Consider the following 24,633-nt stretch of genomic DNA (forward strand, 5'->3'; position numbering starts at 1 on the left):
CTTCCAGGGAAAGCCTGCAGGAGTTCTTACGAAAAATCCGCCAAGAGTTCATCAGAAAATTCCTTCAAGAGTGCCATCAAGGGTTCCTTCAGCAGTTCCTTTGGAAACTTTTCCAAGAATTTCTCCGGAAGTGCTTTCAGGAGTTCCCGAAATTTCTCCAGAAGATCTTCCGGAAACTTCTCAAGAAGTTTTTGGGGACATTCCCCCAGGAGTTCCTTCGAAAATTCTTGCGGAGTTCCTGCGGCATGAATGCCAGGCAATTATTCCCGAAATTAATGCAGGAGTTCCACTGTTCCAAATCACACCAAGACTGCTTCCGATATACCTCCGCAAATTCTTCCAGGAGCAGTCTCGGAATCTCTCCAGGAGTTCCTCCGGAATTCTCTTCAAAAGTTCTTCCGGAAGTTCTTTAAGAAGTTCCTTCAGAAAATTTCTACAGGAAATCCTTCGGAAATTCCTCCAGGAGTTCCTTCGTAAATTTCTTTGAGAATATCTTCGGCAATTCTTTCACTCTCGAAGGTCTACCAGAAATTCCTCCTGAAACTCCTCCAGGAGTTCCTCTGAAAAGTTCTCCAGAGGAATTCCTCCAAGAAATCGTAGAGAAATTTCTCCAAGAGTTCTTTCAGAAATTCCTCCAGGAGTTCCATCAGGAAGTCCTCCGGAAGTTCCTCTAAGAATTCCTCCAGAAATTCCTGCGGAAGTTCCCCCAGAAATTCCTGCGGAAATTCCTCCAGGTATTCCTGCGGGAGTTCCTCCAGCAATGCCTGCCGAAGATACTCGAAGAATTCCTGCAGCAGTTCTTCCAGAATTTCCTGCGGGAGTTCCTTCAATAATTCCTTCCGAAGTTGCTCCAGAAATTCCTACGGAATATCTTTCTGAAATTGTTCCGGAAGTTGCTCCGGAAGAAGAGTGGAACGGAGAAAAAATTGGACTGACGGTTAGCTGGAAGCTTGCTTTGTTGACATGCTGTTCCACATTTTATGAAATAATATCGCTAATTATAGTGTAATATTACGCGGATTTCTTGTTTTTACCTATTTTGGGTGTAACATTAAATTTTATGGGATGGGAGAGCATGATGTGCATCATTTAGGATGTATTGAAATACGTTATTAGAAAGGTAATTTTATGTTGAATGCATGTAACTGAATAAAGATTTTTCTCGATCCAGTAATACAATGAAAAATGTAATAAAGACTCAATTTGACGTAAAACTACGTAAAATCACTTATTATGTCAATTTTTAAGGAACGTTTCAGCAAGTTACGTCACCGCATATTAATAGTTTTTTTTTTTTTTGCTGTGAGCGTCCATCCGACGAACGGTTTTTCTGCGTGTCGGTTTCAACCACCAGCGAATTGCCCTAACTCTCTTCCTGGGTTCCGTCGGCAGCTGGAGAACGAATCTGTCCCACCGGAAGAATCTGCCCCGCTCTATACCCCGGCCAACTGATGCCGATCTTCACGCTGCTCGCCACTAGGCTGCACGGATGTAAAACCCGTTTAGACAAGGTCTTCACTCTTGGCATGTTCATCATTGAAAATGACTGCTGGGGTGAGCCGGGTCAACTGGAACGCTTGCTCGCTCAAGAGCAAAACCATCAAGCAGAAGGAATTCCGAAACGCAATTAAAACTGGAAGTGAACGTCAGCATCCTGGACTTCGGTCACATCGTACGACTCGACCGGCCATCCAGGGGAGGTGGTCGACCCCTCCCCATGGCCACTGCGAGTTAGACCGGGACCATCGTCCCTAACCCCTAATCCCAAGGCGTCAAGCGACCCGTGCCGAGGGGATGCATGGCCAGGGGGGTGAAATAATAAGCTAGGCCTTTAACGGAGCCTGTGGGGTACCTGGGCACCCCCCACAGTAATTGTCCCTTACTGCGTCATTCTGGGCTCTGGCGTGGTGGACCTCTTTTCCCGAGCAACTCGTGGGACCAAAATGGAAAACCAAGTCAATTCTTCATTTAGTGGTAGTAGTGTAGGCGACAACCCCTTCGCAAGAGGTGGGTTATTCAGGTCTCCGCCTAGGAGGCCAGAGGCAATAGTCGGCAGCTCAGTGCGTAGCGCCAGCGTGGGTCACTCAACCTTCCTCTCGGCTAGAAAAACGCCGGTAGGGGTTATTGACGGCCCATGGCTTGTGGAGGCGATGAACCGCAAACGCGATGGGCTTTCGGCCTTCGAGGTGGCGACGGAACAGCTGGACGCTATCATCGACTTTGCGTCATCGAAGCATAATATCAGCAAGGACCTCAAGAGGAGCTTGCAGAAACTTCGAAAGTCGATGCTGGACGCCAAGCTGGAGAGGGCGGTCGGGACGGCCAAGTGTAAACCCGTGAAATCGGTGGAGTCGAGGTCTACCCAGACTGAGGCCCAAGGATTCGCGGACTCGGGCAAGGTCGAATCGACCGAGGGCGTGCCAGCGAAGATGGTGGTGCCAAAGTCTACCCAGACTGAGACTCAAGTACTAGCGGGCACGTCGGGGGGGACTGTTCCAACGGAGCAGATACAAAAACGGGAGAGACAGTCTCCAGGAGATGAGCTTCCTGGGGCCGCTTCAAGACGCGGAGGGTTACTACCCCGAACAAGGGTAGTGGGGCTGGGAAGCTTAACCCCGGCCAGGTACTTCCAAAACCGGGGGAGGAAGGACCTGGAAAGGTCCGTCCACAAAGGAAAGACGGTAGTAAGGGGTTACGGCAGGCTGAGAGCTCTCAGCCGCACCAGACCAGGGAAATAGAAGGGGATGACGCCTCCTGGACCCTGGTCAAGAACAAGAGGAAACCGAAGACGTCAAGGGCCGAAAAGAAGGCCCAGGCGAATGAGGGTAGCAAGAAGTCTAGGGTAGGCGCCAATCACTCCAGGGGCGATGCCCTAGTCATCACGGCGGACGAGGCTAAGTACTCGGACGTCTTGAAGGCGATGAGGAGTGACGTCAAGCTCGGTGAACTCGGCGCCGACGTACGTCGAATAAGACGTACCCGGATGGGCGAGATGATCCTCGAGCTGAAGCGGGGCGTCTCGCAAAAGGGCACCGCCTACAAGAAGTTGGCGGAGGAAGTCGTAGGCGAGACGGTCAAGGTGAGGGCACTCACGACGGAGGTAAATCTAAGGATTAAAGACCTGGACGAGATCACCGAAGTCGAAGAGCTCGTCACGGCACTGCGGCGACAGTGTGAAGTGGAGACGCCCACCGCAGCCGTTCGGCTACGGAAAGGTCCGGCAGGGACGCAGGTAGCATTGGTTCGGCTATCTGCAGCGGACGCCTCCAAGGTAGTCAAGTTAGGGAGCGTCAAGGTGGGATGGTCAGTATGCCCTGTGCGCATATACGAGCAACCCGAAGTTTGCTTCAAGTGCCTGGAACCGGGGCACAAGCAATGGGACTGCAAAGGCCCTGACAGAAGCAATCTCTGCCGACGCTGCGGATTAGAGGGACATAAGGCATAATGCTGCACGAACCCTCCCAACTGTTTGATTTGTTCAAGCAAAGCTGTGAACAGCAAGCACCCCATGGGGGGTTCGATGTGCCCGGCGTTTAAGCGTGCTGCAAAATCCAAATGCAGGTAACGCAGCTGGCTTGCTCGGCCTCGCCTGAGTGTTTGGTGTGCGCAGGTTTAGTGGAAACGGCGGAACACGTGTTGTTCGTGTGCTCACGTTTCATGGTCTGGACACTACCCCGGACAACCTAGTTCGGAGGATGTGTAAAGATGAAGTTGGCTGGAACGCCGTTTATCGGCTATCGCCCAAATCGTCTCGGAGCTACATAGAAGGTGGCGCGTGGACTCAAGGATGGCTAGTTCAGGCGCAAATAAGAGGTGGTCCAAGGGTTCGGAGTCGGCTTCATGGCTCATACCGGTGGTCATGCTCTGTGGTCGAACTCGATCCTTCTACCGAACAAGTCGCCGCGCGAAGAACAACATGGTATCGTCGCTTTCGCGGCGTCGGTCAACCGGGCGGGTTCCGAGCCCGAGGACGGAAAGGGGTCCTCGTCAAGGCTGGGGCAGGCGTAGGCACCGCGTTGGCAAGTCCCTCTGTGTGCTGGCGAATAGGCCCTATCGCAGAAAGGTCAATTTGGGGTGCACGCGGCATCATCATTCTTGATACCAGTCGTGCAGAGGGATGCAGGCGCGAAGTCGACCCTGCCCACCTTCCGAGGACATAGGGCGTGGTAAGGCCACCTGGAAAGCCAGCAACGCGCTGTCACGATACCATGGTGTTCTTCTAAAAAAGCGAGTTACGATGTTCGGTGCTGAAAGGACACGCAGCTAACCTCGAGGGTCCGTTGTGCACTGGCCCCCCTTCGAAGCATTACTTTCTGGTTGTACCGAAGGGACTATGGGCTTGGCGGCAATGGAAACGGTTTAGCGGGTCGGGAATGTAGTCCTGCCTCCCTCGGTGATCCCTAACCCCGCACTTCCTGGTCAACCCAGGATGTATGTTGAGCAGATTCCCCCTCCATTGTTTAGGAAGAAAAAAAAAAGGGGGAGGTGGTCTGGCCATCACACTTCGGTACAACATCAACTGTCGCCTGCTGCCAAGCTTACAGCTAAGTGTCATCGGTGTCGAAGTTACTATTTCTGTCGGCGCAATCACGCTCATCGCAGCGTACTGCCCAACTCAATCCAAAGCCGGCGATGGTTCATCGGCAGCCCTGCAGAGATACATCATCAAGCTTACTCAGAGGCAAGATCAGTAAATCAGTAATGGTGACCTGAATGCCAAACATCAAGCCTGGGGCAACAGGAATAGTGATTCCTTCAATAAGATCCTCACTGTTCCAGACTGTGTCAAGCCGTTCTGAAAATTGACCCAAATTCTAGAATCAAAACCTCGCCACTTTGATCCCATTAGACAACAATGGCTCTAAAAATCGCTTGATAACTCTTGGACAGAACATCGTCAGTCCACACAAAACAGCCGCTAACGAGCACGCTAGCAACATCCATCTGATTCCCAACGACTTGGTTGGAAGAGTTTGGTTTTCGACGCGGTCGATCAACCGTACATCAACTGACCCGAGTTACCAACGTCCTCAGATGGATCAAGTTTGTCTCAAAATCATCCGCCATATTCGATGTCAAGAAGGCATTCGACAATGTATGGCATGATGGTCTGCAATACAAACTACATCGTAGCAATCTTCCCAGCTTTTGTTAAGGATATTTCGAGGAGCGAGTTGCAATGTGCAGGACATCATTGCAGGCGTTCCTCAGGCAGTATCCTCGGGTCCCTGCTTTTCAATCTGTTCACCTCCAACATGCCAGCACCTTCAGAAGACGGCATACTGTCTTTGTTCGCAGATGACACCTCCGTCGTCTGCAACAAAATCGGTCTGGATTGTGCTGCTAGGGTAGAGTGATCAGATCACTAGTGGAAAAACTACAACAAAGCCTGGATGCCCTGACAGAGTACCTCACTAGATGGAAGATATGAATCAACGCGCCGAAGATCCAGGTCATCATTTTCTTCCACTTTAAATCCCTTACACATGTTCCGCCTGCGGACTGAATAGTCATCCTCAATTGCGCCGCTGTGGAATGGGCCAATGAGGCCGACTTCCTTGGCTTGACCCTCGACAGCAAGCTTATTTTCTGGCAACAGACAAAGTGTAACGTTCTGTTGAAATTGTTGTACCCTTTGATCAATCGACACTGGAAGGTGATAGAGATGTTTGATGTTGAGATTTCACTTCTAAGTACACACATTCGCAAATATTCAAGCGTGTGATTCAAGATTCCTGCTCCAGATCTCGATTTTCAAAATAGTGCCTGTAAGGGAAATGGCTGGGTCATATAATAAAATAGATTCTGCCAAAGCCCTATTGGTGTTCATTTTAAAGTATCCCCGAATCAAAAGTAAATGGCTTCAAAATACCTCCTTACTCGTATGCAAAGATTAAGACGCAAAGCCGAGTAATTTACAGACTCCTCCAGCCGCGAGATAACGCGAGTAAGCAACGTAAAAAGAAAGTAAAACATTTTAGCAGTGTTAATTAGAATGTTTTAATTGCGTTTCTTCCGCCGCACCGATGCGATGATGCGGGAGTTTGTTGGGTAGAGAAGTAACGTGAACCGGAAGAATGTGTGTTTTTGCGAAACGTGTACTTTGTGTTCGGCGGTTTTTTGCAAGTAAAAGCGTCGTCGCGTTGCGGCAACAGAACAGCGATATCTAACATCTTCGTTTGCTTGCGTTCGTTTGGTAATGCTGGCCAGGGTCGGTGCTACTCTTTATTATATCATTCGAGGCGATGGAGTCCAAAATGTCTTAACAATTTTCGAAAAATTCTCCTGGTAATATCAAAAACTGTCCCTCTGAAAAAAAGTTCCATTGTTCAACTTCGAACAAAGTCCCATGGAAATTTAAAAAAATCATGACAATTTTGGACAATTGCCCTTGTTATGAATAAAAAACGACAACCAAATAGATTTGGAATTTAAATTGAAGAAAATTCACTATAGAATCCCAAAAACTCAGTCCAGCTCTGATATTACACTACTAGTTTAGTTGGCAAGGCTTCCGACGAGGATGCTCAATGGTGCAATTGGGTGCCAAACCGAAAGGATGAGACGGTGGAAAATTTGCTATGTTAAGCTTCATTAAGCTCGTGAACATGGGCAGCTCACGCGCTCCCGATTAAGATAGTAGCTACGGGACTGCTCGTGCGCTTTGCTTTTCCCTGGAAATAAGCTCATTACATGTCTTTCCAACAAATTAAGAATTTTATAGGGCTGGATTTTATTGTCTCTCCGGTTCCCGATAATTGACACAGGATTGAGAAAAGACACGAGAGAATGGGCTCCCCCAAATCACAACTCCCATCACTGCAGGCGCGACGATGGCCACCAGCACTACGACCGTTGCTCCTCTACTGCAAAATGCAACCAAGCGAAAACAGCAGAAAAGAATTACATCCGATGAACGATGAACTTGACGGAACATCACGACACGAGTACTTTGGGGTGAAATAAAAGATGTAAACACCCGATAGTACAAGCGCGAGGGTCCCGCGGTTTTTGCTGAATGGGACACGGGACCTCAATGGGTGAAGTCAATTCGGACGAAACGGACGAATCACGGCGAAGGACGTCGCGATGGGAAATATTCAAATGAGCCTCCTGTTGGCTCTTGGTTCATCAGTCTGCTACTGCTGCTGCAGCGACGATCGATGCATCATGACACGAGATGACGGCCGCAGAGTGGAAATAAATTGGTCCTTACGTCCCGGGTGGTCAACGGAAGCGAATCGTCTGAGTAAAGCAGACTATGCAAAATTAAACTTGAATTACAAAATGAGGAAAAAATGATAAAAATGAAATTAATTTATTATATTGAATTGATAAATCTTTGAGGGCTCGAATGGTTTTGCTGGCTGGTACGGACTGGATCATATTATTCGACAATGGACAGCGCGGAATCGTGCAGTATTGAAGAATAAAAGGCATCGAACAATTACAACAGAAGGCATATTTACCACAACTATAATGCAATATTATGCTGTTCGAAGCTTGGTGTAGTTTCGGGAGTTTTCGAATTAAGTATGCACAAACGGAATCTTATGATATGAGAGGAAAACTAATATTTATATTGTAGTTAAAGGACAATAAGTACAATTACACGCATCATATTAGTTATCAATGACATTTGGAAAACTTGTTTCAATAGCTCAAAAACTATTTTGAAAGCGAATCATTGAAATCACTGAAGTCTATAACTATGGCATATAGTATATTTGATTTTCGTTTTGCTGCCTGAGATGGAAAAGCTAGCTTTCTTATGATGATTATGACCTTTTCCAGTACTGATCGGAGGTTGGCAAAACCGCTGAGTGATGCCTCTGGGTCAGCACTGTAATCCTTAGCCTTATCAATGGCTGAAACAATAAATCAATATGGACGGGCATGGTATGCCTAGAAGCCTTCTTCCGGATTTCTAGGAATTCCGCCCGCTTTGGACAGCCCTTGGTTGTAGCCCTATGTTTGTCGCCACAGTTGGCGCACTTGAGATCGGCCACATCCACCTCCACCTTCATGTGGCAGTTCCTGGTGCTGTGCTTGGTGGGGTTACCTACGCCTGCAAGTGCAGTGCGCTTCGGCACCTTTCCCGCGATCAAGTCAGCCACCGAGTCTCCCTTGTCGAGTCTAGGAGAAAATAACGCAAACGCGACATTATTAATGTTAATAATAAAAAAATATGATGCGTGTTCGTATAATCTCTTAACTAAGAAGTTTTATAGTAAAAATTCGTTCAGTCGGATGGACGCAATACATGTTCAAAATCTTCCATTTCAGTGAGAAGAGAGTCACTGTAATAACCATGCATTGCATTGGGGGACCCGGTTTCCTCCTTCATGATCTTAAAGGTGTGTGCTTTAATACTTTAAAAGCTGGACTCGGAAGGAGCGGTCTAATAGATAATTTCTGACGAGGAGATGGAGGTCTCCGGAAATCTCCCAACACTTCTGTTTGTTCAGGATACCAGGAGTCCATGTTCTGTTCTACGCCCTTGAAATGTCCAGGGTCACTAACTCCACGTGCTCTCGTCAAGAATTCGCCCAAGCGACGCGAAGTCCGGAAGGAAACTCGCCTTGTCTCTTAACCAGTCGGCCAGTACTTTCAGTCACTCCATGACTTTTGCTGCGAGGTTTTTAGAGCGATCGAACGGTACTATCCGAGATCACTGAGAATCACTGCTCGCTACTGATAATTCGGCATTATGGATGCGTCCTTCAACCATTTCAACTAACTTTCTGAACAAGAAAAACAGCCTTTTTGCAGCGTCAAAGCAAACGATCGGCGAACTGGAGTTCGTCGTAGTTGAATGGAATAAAAGCAGACAATCAGATTGTGAAGGTTAGTTTACTTTTCCAAGACGGCAGCGACGATCGAATGCGCGGTCACGCAAGGCTTGGATACAGCACAGTGACCATGCGACAGTACGGCGGAGTGCCAAAGAAACTTAAGTATTCGCAAAACCAGGGAAGGGTCGATTGGCCGATACCCATTCGGCCGAAAGCCATTTGACCGAATACCACTACGCCTGCTGCTGGTTTTATCAACGATTCATGGAATAACAGATGTGGGTGCAACTATTCGTCGGTAGTTTTTTTCAAAGCTCGGCAAAGCAGGCCACTCAGGTGTGTTACGTCGAAGAAACCTGGTCCCCTGAACCAGCGACTGTCTGCGGTTTGCTCTGGAGCTCGTACCCATTTTGTCCGCGACGTTTTGCTTCGAAGGCACCCATCGCCATTCGCTTATGTCTGGCGTTTCCAAGATCTCGCTAATCCGAAAGGCGGCGAATTGATTATATCGTCGATGGTCGGATCGTAGCCAAAATAGCACGTCTTTGGAATCCGTCCAGAAAAATCGCTTTGAAATTTTGATGGACAGAGATGATAGAATGGAATCAGCGAGTCGTACGTCAAGTGAAGCTGCTTGAAGCTCGGATCGCGGAATCGACAAAAAAATCAGCCGGAGCTACCCTTGTTTTCGCTCCAGCCAGAGCGCATTTCCCCCGTGAAAACGAAAATAGACGACGATTGCAAATCCGTGTTCACTAGCGTCAGCAAACGTGTGCATTTCTACCATGGCGGCAACGGATGTAGTTGATCGATAACATCGGGGAATCGAAGAACTCATTTGTGGAAGCACTTCTAACCAGGTCAGCCACTTTTCGAATTGTGAGTCTTGGATCACGTCATCCCAGCCCACCGATGTCCTCCAAATTTCCTGAAGAAGCACTTTCAGGAACATCAGCAAGTGTGAGATGAAGCCCAGTGGATCATATATCATCATCAACAATCGTCGTACCTCGTTGTACCGAGACGTCATCTTAAATGTGTAACGATCTGTTATTATGTTCCACCACATTCCGAGGACTTTCTCCGTGGCCGATTCTTCACCAATATTAAGGTTTTTTTCTGTTGTTTCCCCTTTGAGTGTTGATTGAACGGGTTTGGAGTTAGATATCCAATTTCGTATCTCGAACCCGCCTAGTTTGTGTATTTTCCTCACCTCTTCAGCTAATTCTATTGTTTCCCTTTCCGTCTCCGTACTGATTAGCATGTCATCGACGTAATGTCGTTTTATTTTGGCGTCGACTGCTTCTGGGTGTTCCGTTTCAAAACGCTTTGCATTGGTGTTTTTGACATGCTGGGCAATACTCGGTGAACCGGTGAAATGTAAACGCTTGGTTGCGTCTCATTTTCCTCCATCCAGAAAAACGCTGGCAGTGTTGGTCGACTGGCAGCATTTGAATTTGATGGAGCATCTCTTGGATGTCTCCACATACTGCCACATTAAATTCCCTGAAGCAGATTAGAACGGATAGGAGCGATGCTAGTTAATCAGGGCCCTTAAACAGAACCGAGTTGAGAGAAATTTCATGAACCGTCCCTGTGGTATCCCATACCAAGCGTATCTTGCTCGGTTTATTCTGGTTGACAACTTCGAAGATTTGTAGGTACCACGCACGCTGATTTGGTTTGATGAGTTCCTTAGGATTCAACTTTCTTACGTAGCCTTGACTGATGCGGTCTTGCACTTTTTCCTTAAGCGTCTCCACAAGTATCGCATCCTTTGACATACGGTTTTGCAAGCATTTCCATCTCCAGAGAGCCATCGTTTCACTCTACGGGAGACGAACGTTCTCATACTTCCATAACAAACCGCACTGGTATCTATTGTTCTTCAATTTGGTGCGAGATTCTAGCAGTGTTTGAGCATGTTGGTCTTCTATTGGTAGCAGATGCTTATTTGGTTTAATGACACCGGTTAATGGTTTAATAACCTTCCTCACTAACAAATCCAAAAATCTCCCGTGGCACCTATGAGAGGTCGTAGAGTTCTCTGCATCTTTCTTAAGTAGGTGTCCAACTAACCACCCTTCCCCTTCCTCAGCATTCGCAAGGACGTAGCCAGGACAGATCTTGACTATTGGAGAGTGCATTGCTTCCATCTAAGAGATAGTGATTGGTCCCAAATCAATTTTTGTGGCAACGGATGATGCTACTCTCATACAATAGTCTTAGCTTGTACCACCTACGAATTTGTGCGAAATGCTCAATGCTAATGCTAATGGTACGGCTCGAGTGGGATTCCCGCTAGATGTGGATATTTATTCTGCATCTCGGATAGTAACAGCGTTTGCGGACGAATTTGAAGAGATGACATTGTGTGCACTCCGGAAAGATCGTACTTTCTTGAACCTCGTGTACCGGATATCTGAAGATTAACCTTCTGAGAATCGTTTTGCACCTTTCGTGTTCCTCCGGTCAATTTCAAACACAGGGACTTCCGCGGACCTTCAACACTCAGCTCTTTAGCTAAATCTTGTTCCAGCAAAGTTAGCTCGGATCCATCGTCAATAAAGGCGTACGTTTTTACTGTCTATTGACTGAATGACCTATTTGGCCATATGACCTATTCGGTTAAACGACATTTGGCCAGATAGGTTTCGGCCTAATGCTTTGTTCGGCCTAGTGACATTCGGCCAAATGGCTTTCGGCCGAATGCGTTTCATCCAAACGACTGCTCCCCCGGAAAACAGCTTAGCGCTGAACAATAATTGTACGTAGGTCATGGCAACGATTAGAGCTTTGCAGCTTTTTTGGTCAATACCGATGATTCAGCTTCAGACATATTCCGGCAGATCACTGATCTGTAGACAGTTTCAGCCTCGACAGGCCATTCCACCACCGTGCAGTATTCAAAAGTTCGTAAGGTTCCAACTTTTGATTCTAGTATCGCTTGGATTTTGCTGACGTGATTTGCCATGAACGTTTTCCAACATCCTGGGGATGCTCGAAGTTACTGGATCTCGGTGCCAGGGTCGGACCAGAAAAAGGCCGGTGGAACGATCTTAAGAGATAAAGCAACATTTTTGTACTGCTTCCCAAAGAATTACACCGCCATCGTGCGACGTGAACCAGTTCCCATTCTATCGACGAGGAAAAATCCGACGCATGTTAGCTTAGTTTGTAGTGAGTATATAAGTAACGAACTTATAACAAACATAAAAAATTGCATAATTTGATTTTGAAAAGTGGCCAAGATTGACCACTAGGAAAAAGTATTGATCAGATTTAATTTCAAATAGCGTCTAGCGACCGTTTGAGAGTCTTCTGATGAGAAACTAGTGTACTGCCGTGAATCGCATATTTGTCCCATATAAATAGGAAACCCAGCAAAGATGGGACAGATATGCGATTCACGGCAGTGTATTAGTTGAGCAATTAGAACTTGATCAGTAGTCTTCCGACCACCAAAAGTGGCGCCAAGCTCAACGTTTATTAAAACTCCTCGAGCAGAATCAAGGAATGGTTACAATCCTTTAACGGAATATTTTTCATGCAAATACTTCCTTAATTTACCACTAGATAAAATACATGCTACAATCGGATTTCGTCAAAGTGTTGTAATGCAGAAAAAATATTTTAAGCTCTTTTTAGTGGAATGTATTCAACCGTCTAAGACGAGTTTAGTACTCTCCATTTAATTCCACCAATTATTTTGATATCCTTGCAGATACAAGTACGAGACACTGAAGACGACCACACAGTTGTGGTCGAAATACGTATCTGCAAAGATATCAAAATAATCGGTGGAATTAAATGGAGAGTACTAAACTCGTCTTAGACGGTTTTGTAATGCTTTATTGTCAACATGAATACGTAATTCCCGCGTAACAGCGATAAACGGCTTTCGATAATACACTCTTAAAAATTATGATATTTACTGGGGACTTAATCCATAGTGCACTAAATAGATTTAGGACTGAAACTATTTTCGGACAGAAATTTACGTTTCGTTTGATGTGGACAACAAAAATCAAAGCTTTGCAAATCTTATATGTTTCAGGAGACGTAATATTACATTATCCGATCATCTTTAGTAACCAGTGATGCTCACATTCCAGGTTTATGAGAATTCTTCCTGAATACTATGAAGACCCATACATGCAAATAGACTATTGCCATTATCAATATAATTTGGAAATATGAAAAAAAAGAATGACTTCCAATTTATTTAGCCAAAAGTTAAAGTAGGAATAAAAATATCGTTTCAGGTTTCCTATCTAAACAGACATGATCCTGGCACTCACTTATTTTCACGATCGCGAAAAGCAGCTAAACGTTAATTACTAAAACTTGCATATTAAAAGTAAAAGCATGAGCTATCTTCCATTAAATGTTTGATACCAGTTATGTTATAACTGTTTTGTCGCGAATTCCGATATACACATTTTTTTAATTTGCTCCTATGAAAGCGTGAAGAAGAAGGGAAATGTGACAGTTGAAAAGATCCTGTCTTTCCCTCCAATGAGAAAGTGATTCTCGTGGCTAGAAATTTATCGAAGAAAAAAAAGTCATAAAAACAATTTCAAATTTCTATTTAAAGTACCAGATTTACCGAATAATGAGTTGGCATCCCTGGTCTGCAAGCCTTCAGTTTTGTCTCGAACGCCCGCCGAGGTAGTCCCGGTACGCAGCAGTTGGCGCTTTTTTTTTGTAAAATTAGTGACACAAATAATACGAGTATTTTACAAGGTTGTTTTTCCTCAATTTAAAACAAATTCGTGACACTCGACTCGTTGGAAAATAGTAGTGTAGTTGTATGTTTGTGCATTGCTAAATTAATTAAACAAAAAGTGCATCGAACAGCGTGTGTAAAAAATATGTGAAAAAACCGGCAAAATTATTAATGTTATATATCCTACTTTCGGTGTTCCTCTTGTGAGTACAAATATTTTTATTGACTATAGTGGAAATCTAATGCTTAGTGTTAAAAATGTTTCAAATTCCTACTTTAACTTTTGGCTAAATAAATTAAAAGTCATTATTTTTTTTCATATTTCCAAATTATATTGATAATGGCAATAGTCTATTTGCATGTATGGATCTTCATAGTATTCAGGAAGAATTCTCATAAACCTGGAATGTGAGGTGAGCATCACTGGTTACTTAAGATGATAGGATAAGGTAATATTACGTCTCCTGAAACATATAGGATTTGCAAAGCTTTGATTTTTGTTGTCCACATCAAACGAAACGTAAATTTCTGTCCGAAAATAGTTTCAGTCCTAAATCTATTTAGTACACTATGGATTAAGTCCCCAGTAAATATCATAATTTTTAAGAGTGATGGATATGATCAATTATTTTAGAGCGTCTTAGGGGAAATGTGTCGATAACAAACACTGAAGAAGTTTCCAAGTAGGAAACGAAATGCGTATCTGCTTGTTGATACATAAAAAAGTTAATAGTGGAAGTAAATGGAAGAATAATAGTCTTTTAACCTAGTGATGGATATATTCGAGAATTGAAGCATGATTACAAGAATAGCATCGTATTCCCGGAAATTTCGAAACATGCATTGCAAATGACTTTTGTTCTTTTGTGTTCGTGTTCTGATAAAGTCAGAGCCCTAGCTTAATCCATTTTTCTAGCTAGAGAAATAAGTTGTGATAATTAAGGATTCATCATATTTAGTCCCGCTGGCAACAGCAGTCTTAGAAATAAAACATAATTAATGTTACCTTGCAGACAGTTAAAAGACTCGAATTCCTCTTGTTTGAGGCTAAACTGTATGCAGTGGAAACAACTTTTCAAGCAATTAGTTTAAAAACCTAGGTACTCGGTCCTAAGCTGAACTGACTGCTGAAAAAATCGAGTTAGGGGTTTAAATACGTACTAACTCTTCATGAACTGGTGAACAATGGTAGTATGAGGAACACACGGAAGTTATTATTACTGAACAAATTCTCTTGCTTGAAATGATCTTGCAGACAGAGCTAAATTCCGGGTTTTCAGCGTTTTACTTGTGATATTCTAGAATCGAGACAAGGATGTAGCTAGGGCTCCGATGCATTGCCAAAAGCAGTATTATTGTTCTGTTTTCTCAAAAAAGGATTGATTTCCTATTGATAAGTGGCACGCTTTAAATGGAATTGCCCTCTATGAAGGCTCTAAATAGCAGTACCTTGTCATAGTGCTCTTGAGAAAACAAAACAACAACTGTATCGAAACCGATACTGCATTGCTTATCAATAGTAATGGACTAATTCGACATGCACTTAAACACTAAGGATACGGGTAACGCTACAATAGATCTAATAACTGGTCGCAGTGCTACACCCGAACAGGAAAAAAAAGTCTTGTTCCATAAGGGGCCGTCCAGAAACCACGTGGTCATATAGGGGGGGAGGGGGGGGGTTGGAAAATGACCACGATAAGCCACATGGGGGGAGGGGGGGGTGTTGCTCTCGAACCACGTGGTTTTTTTTACACGAAAAAATTTTGGTGAATAACAATAGCGGTGTAAAAAATACAAATCATTAAAATTTAATGATTTAATCATTAAACGCAAAGCGCATCTTAGGGCCGATGCCCACGAAGCGTCTTTTCAACTCAGCGTTGAAAAGACGCAGGTGTGCATCGAGAAAAACCGGTAACGCAGCGTCGGTCGTAACGCCGATGCATATCTGCGCTATTTGACCATCTTAGCCTTAGATCCTTTTTCCATAAAATAATAAAGGAAAGAACAGGTTGCGATTCAGTCTCAAAAAGGAAAAGGAAAAGGAAAGGAAAAATGGGAAAATATAAAAAAATTCCGCCGCGCCACGTCACCGCCGCAGATGGTTTTTAGCATAACGCCGCCGACACTGTTGCATCGGCGTACTGCAGCTACAAATTTGAAAAATATTCATGTTTTTACAATAATCCAAGAAAAAAACTTCAAAAGAATTTCTTGTGGATATTCAGGAAAAATCCAGTAAAGAAATTTCCTGTAAAAACTTTGACATTACTTCATATCATCCTGATAAAGTGCTGGCATTCAGAATGATTTTTGAACAATTCTCTCTGAAAAATATTGCTTGGAAATTTTGCTACAAATTGTTAATGAAAAAAAAAACAAAACATCTCCAGTGTAAATTGCGAAAAAAAATCCTTAAAACTCCGAAAAAAATTCCATGTGAATTCTGTCTGAAAATTCTGGAAGGAGTGCACTTCAAAAAGTTCAGTCTCCAGTTAGCTTTGCGAGAAAAGGCGTAGGGTTGCCAACCCGGAGATGACGAGTTCGATTCTCGTTCCTGTCAAGGATGTGTTCGGGTGGGAAACATTCTCGACATCCTAGGTATAGTGTATCCATCGTACTAGCTAAACAAGATATATAATCGTGCAATGGCTGGCATATAAAAGCTTTCAATTTATAACTTAGGAAATGCTAATAGAATAAACTAAGTTGAAAAGCAGACCATTTTCCAGTTGGAATATGGAGCCATAGAAGAAGAGAAAACTTCTAAATTTTTAAATACAAACTCTTATGAATTTCCGAAAGATATTAAACAATCAATGCCACATGAAACACTGATATTTCCGTTCATATTTTGTTGAAATTTTTTCGAAATACTTTTTTACGCTCTTTGTGAATTCTATCACATTTTTTAAAATTTTCCAAGTATTTTTTTTTATTCGAGGCATTGTTTAGAATTTCCACGGAAGAGTCTATGGATTATCTTTAAAAAATTCTTTGGATTTTCAAAAAATAAATCTTTAAAATTCTCGAGATTCTTGTTTTTTTTTTATTTGTACCATAAATTCTTCCAAAAATTTCATCGGGAATTCATTCTTCTTCGGGAAGTCATTTTGATTTCTTTGCAGGTTCAGCTAAACATTGCTTTAAATCTTTACCATGCAAAGATGCACAGGAAATGATTTAGAAATTTTAAGGAATTTTCACATCAGAAAATCTTTTGAAATTTTGATTTAATTTTTTAATGATTTTTTTCAAAAGTACAATTTTTTCGTTATTTTCACTTGTAAAAACATCGGAATTTCCTCGAGAAATTCATTATTGGTGTTCAGATGAACTTTTTTCGATTTCTACTCGAAAATAGTTTGGCATATTAATCGAAAATATTTTGGCATATTCCGAATAATTTGTTTTGGAAATTAAAAAAAACTGCTGAAAATGTCTAAGAATTTCTTTTGGAAAACGAAAAAATTTCCATTGGAAATTTAGAAGAATTTCCTTTGAAGATTCATTAAAGTTGCCCAGGATTAAAAAAAAACTTTAGAGATTCTGTAAAAAAGTAAACTGGATTTTTTTCTTCTAATTTATACTGAAACCTGTTAATACCTGTTAATTTGGAATGTAAACTAATCTGATGATTCTGAAAGCAAACTGGACTTTCTACAGGAATGCTACTAAAAGAAACAACAGTAGGAGGTTTTATTTGCATCTCTAAGATTACATATTAACTTTGTGATTCTCTGACAGACTTTTGGTTGTAAGAGTTCAGTTCAGATGCTTCGCTGAGGTTTATATATCTTAAGAATTTCCAGTACCTCCAGAGCTACGGAAGGTTCCAAATACACTTAGGAATCTATAGGGATATTCAGTGATGAACATTATAATTATTTAAAAAAAATCACTGATAAAAAAATTAATAATATAGGGATATTTTGGAAAATTTCTAAACCATTACAATTTTTTCTCGGAATTTTTATAACATATTCGCGAGTCCAGATTTGTTTGTATCCTCCTGATGCATCGAAGGTGTACGAGTTCTAGATATCCTAATACACGATACACATTACAACATGATAACATCATCAAAATGTTCGGATTCATGAAAATTTATAATTTCCATGCTGGGTTTAGTTTGATTTTAAATCGGTTGAAATTGTCCATCTTCAAAATTGATCTGTTTAACCATATGTTTTAGTTACATAAGGTTTTTTTTTTTAATTTTTGTACTTGAGGCAAAAACATGTGGTCAAAGGGGGGGGGCTCTGCCAAATGACCACGATAAGCCACATGGGGGGAGGGGGGGTTGAAAATCTTAAAAAATATGACCACGTGGTTTCTGATGGCCCCTAATGCATTTATCAGTAACAAGCTCAGTTGATGACAAAGGGTATATTGTTAGGCTTTCCTGATTGCTATAATGCCTACATTATCGATCGAGTCAATCACCTTTTTCAGTAAAGAAAAAAACTTCTTGTTTAAAATCGATCGAATATGCTTCCTATTACGGTATGTACATTCTGCTCCTCCAACATTTCAAGGTGAAAATGCCCATTGAGAAGTTTTGTCTCGGTTATGTGGGTCATTCTTTTATCCTCACAACAATCTTACCAAAACGGTGACGACTAACGTGCATTAGTATTCCGACGACGCTGTGGAGTAACGAGAGCGTTATAAATATTTATGTACTGTTTTATGTCTGTAACAAACGAAACCTTATGGGGCGGAAGAAGCTTTTCTTCCTCTAGACTCACCGACGCTGTAATGGCCGTTTCAAAGGAGGCGCTCAAGGAAATTGATTCAAAGTGTGTCGGACTAATCTAGTGGTCAAGTCAATCATATTTTTTGGGTGACAATCATGTGTGTCCAGTTTATCAGCTGAAACATAAAGAATTAGCCTGCAACACACAATCACTCTTTTTTTTCGGCAAAGCAGCATCCAACAAGCCTCATTTTTATCACACCAATCTGCTAATCCATAACTCACCGGAAACATGGAACATAAATCGTACAAATCATCTCCGATTTATGCAAATTCATCAAACCACCTATCGACGGCGCAGACACACGATGTCACAAAGTGCGCACAAACTTTTGGAGGGTAGTCCCCTCGGAAGTGAGATGTTTTCTAATTAAAAGATGGATAACGCAGATAACTCATTTCGAACTCTCGGTCCGAGCAAGCCTGGTGGGATTGGGACCATTTCTCGAGTCGGGTTCCTCCAGGAGGCTGCTTTCGACAGCGTGCCGGAAAATTACTTTGATCTTATCTTGCCGCCTGGGAGAGGGAGAGATTGTTGTCAGATAAGCGACATCGTTGGTGGTGGAAAAATTGAGGAGGAGAACCATCGACGACGGCACGGACGGGTCGAAGTGAGAAAAAAGTGACAAATCATAACATCACAGAGAGGCACCACGGCGTGGAAAATCCAATTCCTCCAATCATCAGTGAGTGAGCGGGAAAAAACTGGTCTCATTCCATGTCGGGTAGGATTACCATCATGCCGATGAGGAGAGCAGATTCTGATGGGTCCCAGCGTTCGAGAAGCAAGAAGCGTTGCTTTTCCTCAGCTAGCGAATTATGATTTGCATAACCTTATTAAGATAAAATATTGTAATACATCTATCACACTGTGGATGAGGTTCTCTTTTGCTAATGTACACGTATTTACATTCATTTTGTTATAAGGCGAAATTTGTCTTTGAGGCCGACACGAATATCCTTGCACTTTGAGAATTGAGGTGCTTTGCGCAAATAAAGTGCCAATTATTTTACAAGCTATTTTTGAGACCGTTGCATATCTTTGAATCGTATTTGTGGAGTTATTGATAGTTTTTTTATACCTCTATAGAGGTATATACAACTTGTATACAACTTAACTCATATCTATTACATCGTGTGTCCATGCAAAATAAAATCTGCTAAATATATATGTTCGCATTCTTATTCGTTTCAGTAGTCAGTATTTCTATCGATAACGAGCCCTTGCCGAGCTCACTAAACTGCTAAAATTATTTTTCAGCGCTATTTTGTTTCTGATTTTAATACACATAGATACAAATGTGCTGTAATTTCAAATGTATATTTGGAAATAAACGCAACATTCAATCAATCTTACTGTTTTGTTGAATGTTCTGTGCTTTCTTGTAAAATTCAGTCAAATTTAATTAGATATCAAATGTTAATTCTTTGTTGAGATTAGATGCAATTTAGGCGTCGTTGAATTTTCAAATTTTTTTATTGCATAGGCTGAAGAAACTATGGATTCTCCAGGAAACTTAACTTTGAAATAGACTTAACAAAAGAAACTTAACAAAATAGATTGAGCGCAAGGACTGTAGAAATCGCTCTCAATAAGGGTTTGATAAAACGCTTTGTTCTCGCTCATTTTATGTTGGGACCATTTTTTTTCGCACGACTGTGTAAAACAAGAGAATTAAAAGAAATTTATCATGGGTTGTAGCCCGCCGAATCAGTTCATTATCGTAACAGCTAGGGTAGTGAGCTAATTCCCGTCGTAGTAGGACTACTGACTACCAACTACTGACTCTAACTAAGTTGTATGTAACATGTATTTTAGAGTTCCTTGTTTTCATTGCGTACTATTAGCACAATGAAAAAATCATGGTGTATTGAGAATCGGCAATCAAAAATACCCTTATTTTTTTTTAATTTGTCTTACGAAAATCTGTTTATGTCCATGAGAGTTTTCATTCGTCCATTGCAAAATTCGATAGATTGCTGTCAAATAAATCTGTTGGTATTGGTTTGCTATTTCAAAAAGTAAACCAAATTCGTTTTTTATGCGGTATGTATCGTGTTACATAAATTCATTTAATATTGGCCTGTTTTGCATATATTGTGTGTATATTGTGGAACATAGAATAGAATATGTGTATGGAGGATGTTCGCGGTTATCCAAGAAATTCCTGAAGTGGAGGCCTTTAAATCTACACGCGTAACCAACGATCTACAGGCATGTTTTATAAATGTAATGTAATAAGAGATGTTGAGTAGGGCAAAATGTTTTTTTTGTTACTCGTGTAGAACGAAAGACCTTACACCCGGAATGTCTTGGACAGTGCTGCAAAGTGTCACCGTTGAAGTCATACAAAGCCTGACATTAACAAAATCCAGGTCGTGTGTCAAGTACTAAATTGTGATGTTCAAACTCACATGCTTGGTGTAACGATAACCATGAAAGTGACAGCAACTAGCTCCGGGAAACTCACCATGTCTTCACTTCTTCTGCCTGTGATCACCAGCATGAATGATAGGAAAACTTTCCAGATGTTGTGGTTGTCATACCCGTGTCATTTTGACTGTCGTGATGATCACTTGACCCAATAAGAATAGATAAAATGTGAGGAAGAAGACCAAATGCAAGTGTATTATATTAATGACACAGGTGGTATAAGTACCATGGTACAAGAATCTTGAAATGAGTACCATACCAATTATTGTCTTCAAAGCTAGTCTTGGAATAATTTTCTTGCCCTCTTGTACCATGGTACAAGTACCACAGGCGTGTCCTTAGTATAAGTGGATGGTGGAAAATGTAAACAGCAAATGGTGATATACATATTTACACGTCTTCTTATGGGAGCTCGTTCGAATGTAGTAGTGAAAGCTTTTTCGCCATACACGAAAGGCACGCACACAAAATATGGATTTCCATACCTTATACTAAAGACATACTTGTGGTACAAGTAGCTCGGTTATATACCCCAGTACATATTGTACCATGGTTTTCCACGTTGTGCCAGCATGGCAGGGATGCCAGATACTATTTTTATAAGTCTGTATCAATCTCAGCAAAATGTCTGTATTTGTCTGTAAGGAGTACCGTGTACTTTTGACAACGTATAGAATATTGAGGTTTCAATAATTAAAAAGTCGATGTAAGACTTAGTCGAATCAAGTACGAGATACTGAAGACAAGTAAGGTTGCTGTTGAGGTCGAAATAAGTATTTTTGAAGAAACTGTTTACAATCAAGTGGTGGAATCAAATGGTATAACACTATCTCGTCTTATGACAAGTGAAGATATTCCACTAATAATCTTTGAATAATGTTTTTATCAATATGCATATTGTTACATTAGCATAAATTGATAATATTTACGCAATTTCCTCACTGAAAATCCGTTGGGAAGTTCGAAAGAGTTTGGCTCGAAGGAGAGGCACAGAAAGAATAATCCGTTTGGAAACCCAAAGAACGGAACGGACATCTTTTGGGTTTACAAACGGAGAACATTGGGTCTTTCAAACTTTTTTGGGCTTCTGAGCGGAACTCTTTTTGCGCTTTCGAACAAAATACTTTTGGCTTCCAAACGGAATCTAAAAAAACCTCGATTCCACCCGGAATTTTAAAAATTTTCCTCTGGAGAGTCTGGAAGGAATCCGTTCGAAAGTATAGTCCAAAATAAGTTCGTTCAGCAGCCCAACAAGGTTCCGTAAGGAAACCCAAAAGAAGTTTGGAAGCCTATAAGAATTTCGTTCAGAAATATAGAAGAGTTTCTTCCAGAATCCCAAATAATTTCGTTTGGAAACCCAGAGAAGGACTTATTTTGATTTTATGGACAGGTCTCTTTTTGGCATTCGAAAAAAAACTTTCCTGGGTTTTCGAATCGATTCCGAACTGCAGTTCCGAACAAAATACTATCAGAACTTCGGTAGGAAATCCCTTAAGGTCTGAGGGAAGGGTTTTCCGTTAAAAAGCACGTGGTAGCACTCTCTGAGAGAGAAAATTGCCCAATTCAGCCTGCCAGAATGACGCTGTCAGTGTCGCCAAAATTATTTCATCATCATGCAGTTTACAATTGCTTGAGAATTTGCCGTAAAAGGAGAACAAAAGGAATTGGCAACAATGGGGAAGAAATTTATCACTCATGCATTTGAACGGCGAGAGAACAGCAGCAGCGCCGACCAATCACGCAATGAGGAAATCATATTAAACAAACTCCAGCTGGTTTTGGAAAATGAAAACATGAGCCGTTTCTAGAACAACATTAGAAAATATCGTGGGAGGATTTCTGTACAAGGTTTCCACACAAGCTTTGAAAAGAATTTGGGTGATGCTGGTGTAAGTAAGACAAATGAAACAAATAAGACGAATAAGACAAATAAGATAAATGAGAAAAATAAGGCAAATAAGACAAATAAGACAAATAAGACAAATAAGACAAATAAGACAAATAAGACAAATAAGACAAATAAGACAAATAAGACAAATAAGACAAATAAGACAAATAAAACAAATAAGACAAATAAAACAAATAAGACAAATAAGGCAAATAAGACAAATAAGACAAATAAGACAAATAAGACAAATAAGACAAATAAGACAAATAAGGCAAATAAGACAAATAAGACAAATAAGACAAATAAGACAAATAAGACAAATAAGTCAAAAAAACAAATAAGACAAATAAGACAAATAAAACAAATAAGACAAATAAGATAAATAAGATAAATAAGGCGAATAAGACAAATAAGACAAATAAGACAAATAAGACAAATAAGACAAATAAGACAAATAAGACAAATAAGACAAATAAGACAAATAAGACAAATGAGACGTCTAAGACAAATAAGACAAATAAGACAAATAAGACAAATAAGACAAATAAGACAAATAAGGCAAATAAGACAAATAAGACAAATAAGACAAATAAGACAAATAAGACAAATAAGACAAATAAGACAAATAAGACAAATAAGACGAATAAAACAAATAAGACAAATAAAACAAATAAGACAAATAAGGCAAATAAGCCAAATAAAACAAATAAGAAAAATAAGGCAAATAAGACAAATAAGATAAATAAGGCAAATAAGACAAATAAGACAAATAAGACAAATGAGACAAATAAGACAAATAAGACAAATAAGACAAATAAGACAAATAAGACAAATAAGACAAATAAGACAAATAAGACAAATAAAACAAATAAGACAAATAAGACAAATAAGACAAATAAGACAAATAAGACAAATAAGACAAATAAGACAAATAAGACAAATAAGACAAATAAGACAAATAAGACAAATAAGACAAATAAGACAAATTAAACAAATAAGACAAATTAAATAGATAAGACTAAGAAGAAAAATAAAGTAAGTTCCTCCAGGAATTCCTTCGGAAGTTCCTCCAGGGATTCGTTCGGAAGTTCCTTCGGGAATTCCTCCGGAAGTTCCTTCGGGAATTCCTCCGGAAGTTCCTTCGGGAATTCCTCCGGAAGTACCTTCGGGAATTCCTCCGGAAGTTCCTCCGGGAATTCCTCCGGAAGTTCCTCCGGGAATTCCTCCGGAAGTTCCTCCGGGAATTCCTCCGGAAGTTCCTTCGGGAATTCCTCCGGAAGTTTCTTCGGGAATTCCTCCGCAAGTTCCTTCGGGAATTCCTCCGAAAGTTCCTTCGGAAATTCCTCCGGAAGTTCCTTCGGGAATTCATCCGGAAATTCCTTCTGGTATTCCTCCGGAAATTCCTTCAGAAATTCCTCCGGAAGTTCCTTCGGAAGTTCCTCCGGGAATTCCTCCGGAAGTTCCTCCGGGAATTCTTCCGCAAGTTCCTCCGAAAGTTCCTCCAGGAATTCCTCCGGAAATTCCTCCGGAAATTCCTCCGGAAGTTCCTCCGGAAGTTCCTCCAGGAATTTCTCCGGAAGTTCCTCCAGGAATTCCTCCGAAAGTTCCTCCAGAAATTCCTCCGGAAGTTCCTCCGGGAATTCCTCCGGAAGTTTCTCCGGGAATTCCTGCGGGAATTTCTCTGGAAGTTCCTCTAGCAATTCCTCTGGTAGTTCCTCCAGGAATTCCTCTGAAAATTTCTCTGGGAATTCCTCTGGAAATTCCTCCGGGAATTCCTCTGGAAGTTTATTCGGGAATTCCTCTGGAAGTTTTCAGAGAAACTTTTGGAGGAATTCCATGGGGAACTTCCGGAGGAATTCCCGGAGGAGCATCCGGAGGAATTCCCGAAGGAACTTCTGGAGGCATTCCCGAAGGAACTTCCGGAGGCATTCCCGAAGGAACTTTCGAAGGAATTTCCGAAGGATCTTCCGGAGGAATTCCCGAAGGAACTTCCGGAAGAATTCCCGAAGGAACTCATGGAGGAAT

Source organism: Armigeres subalbatus, chromosome 2 (genome assembly GCF_024139115.2).
Source record: "Armigeres subalbatus isolate Guangzhou_Male chromosome 2, GZ_Asu_2, whole genome shotgun sequence".
NCBI classification, from domain to species: domain Eukaryota; kingdom Metazoa; phylum Arthropoda; class Insecta; order Diptera; family Culicidae; genus Armigeres; species Armigeres subalbatus.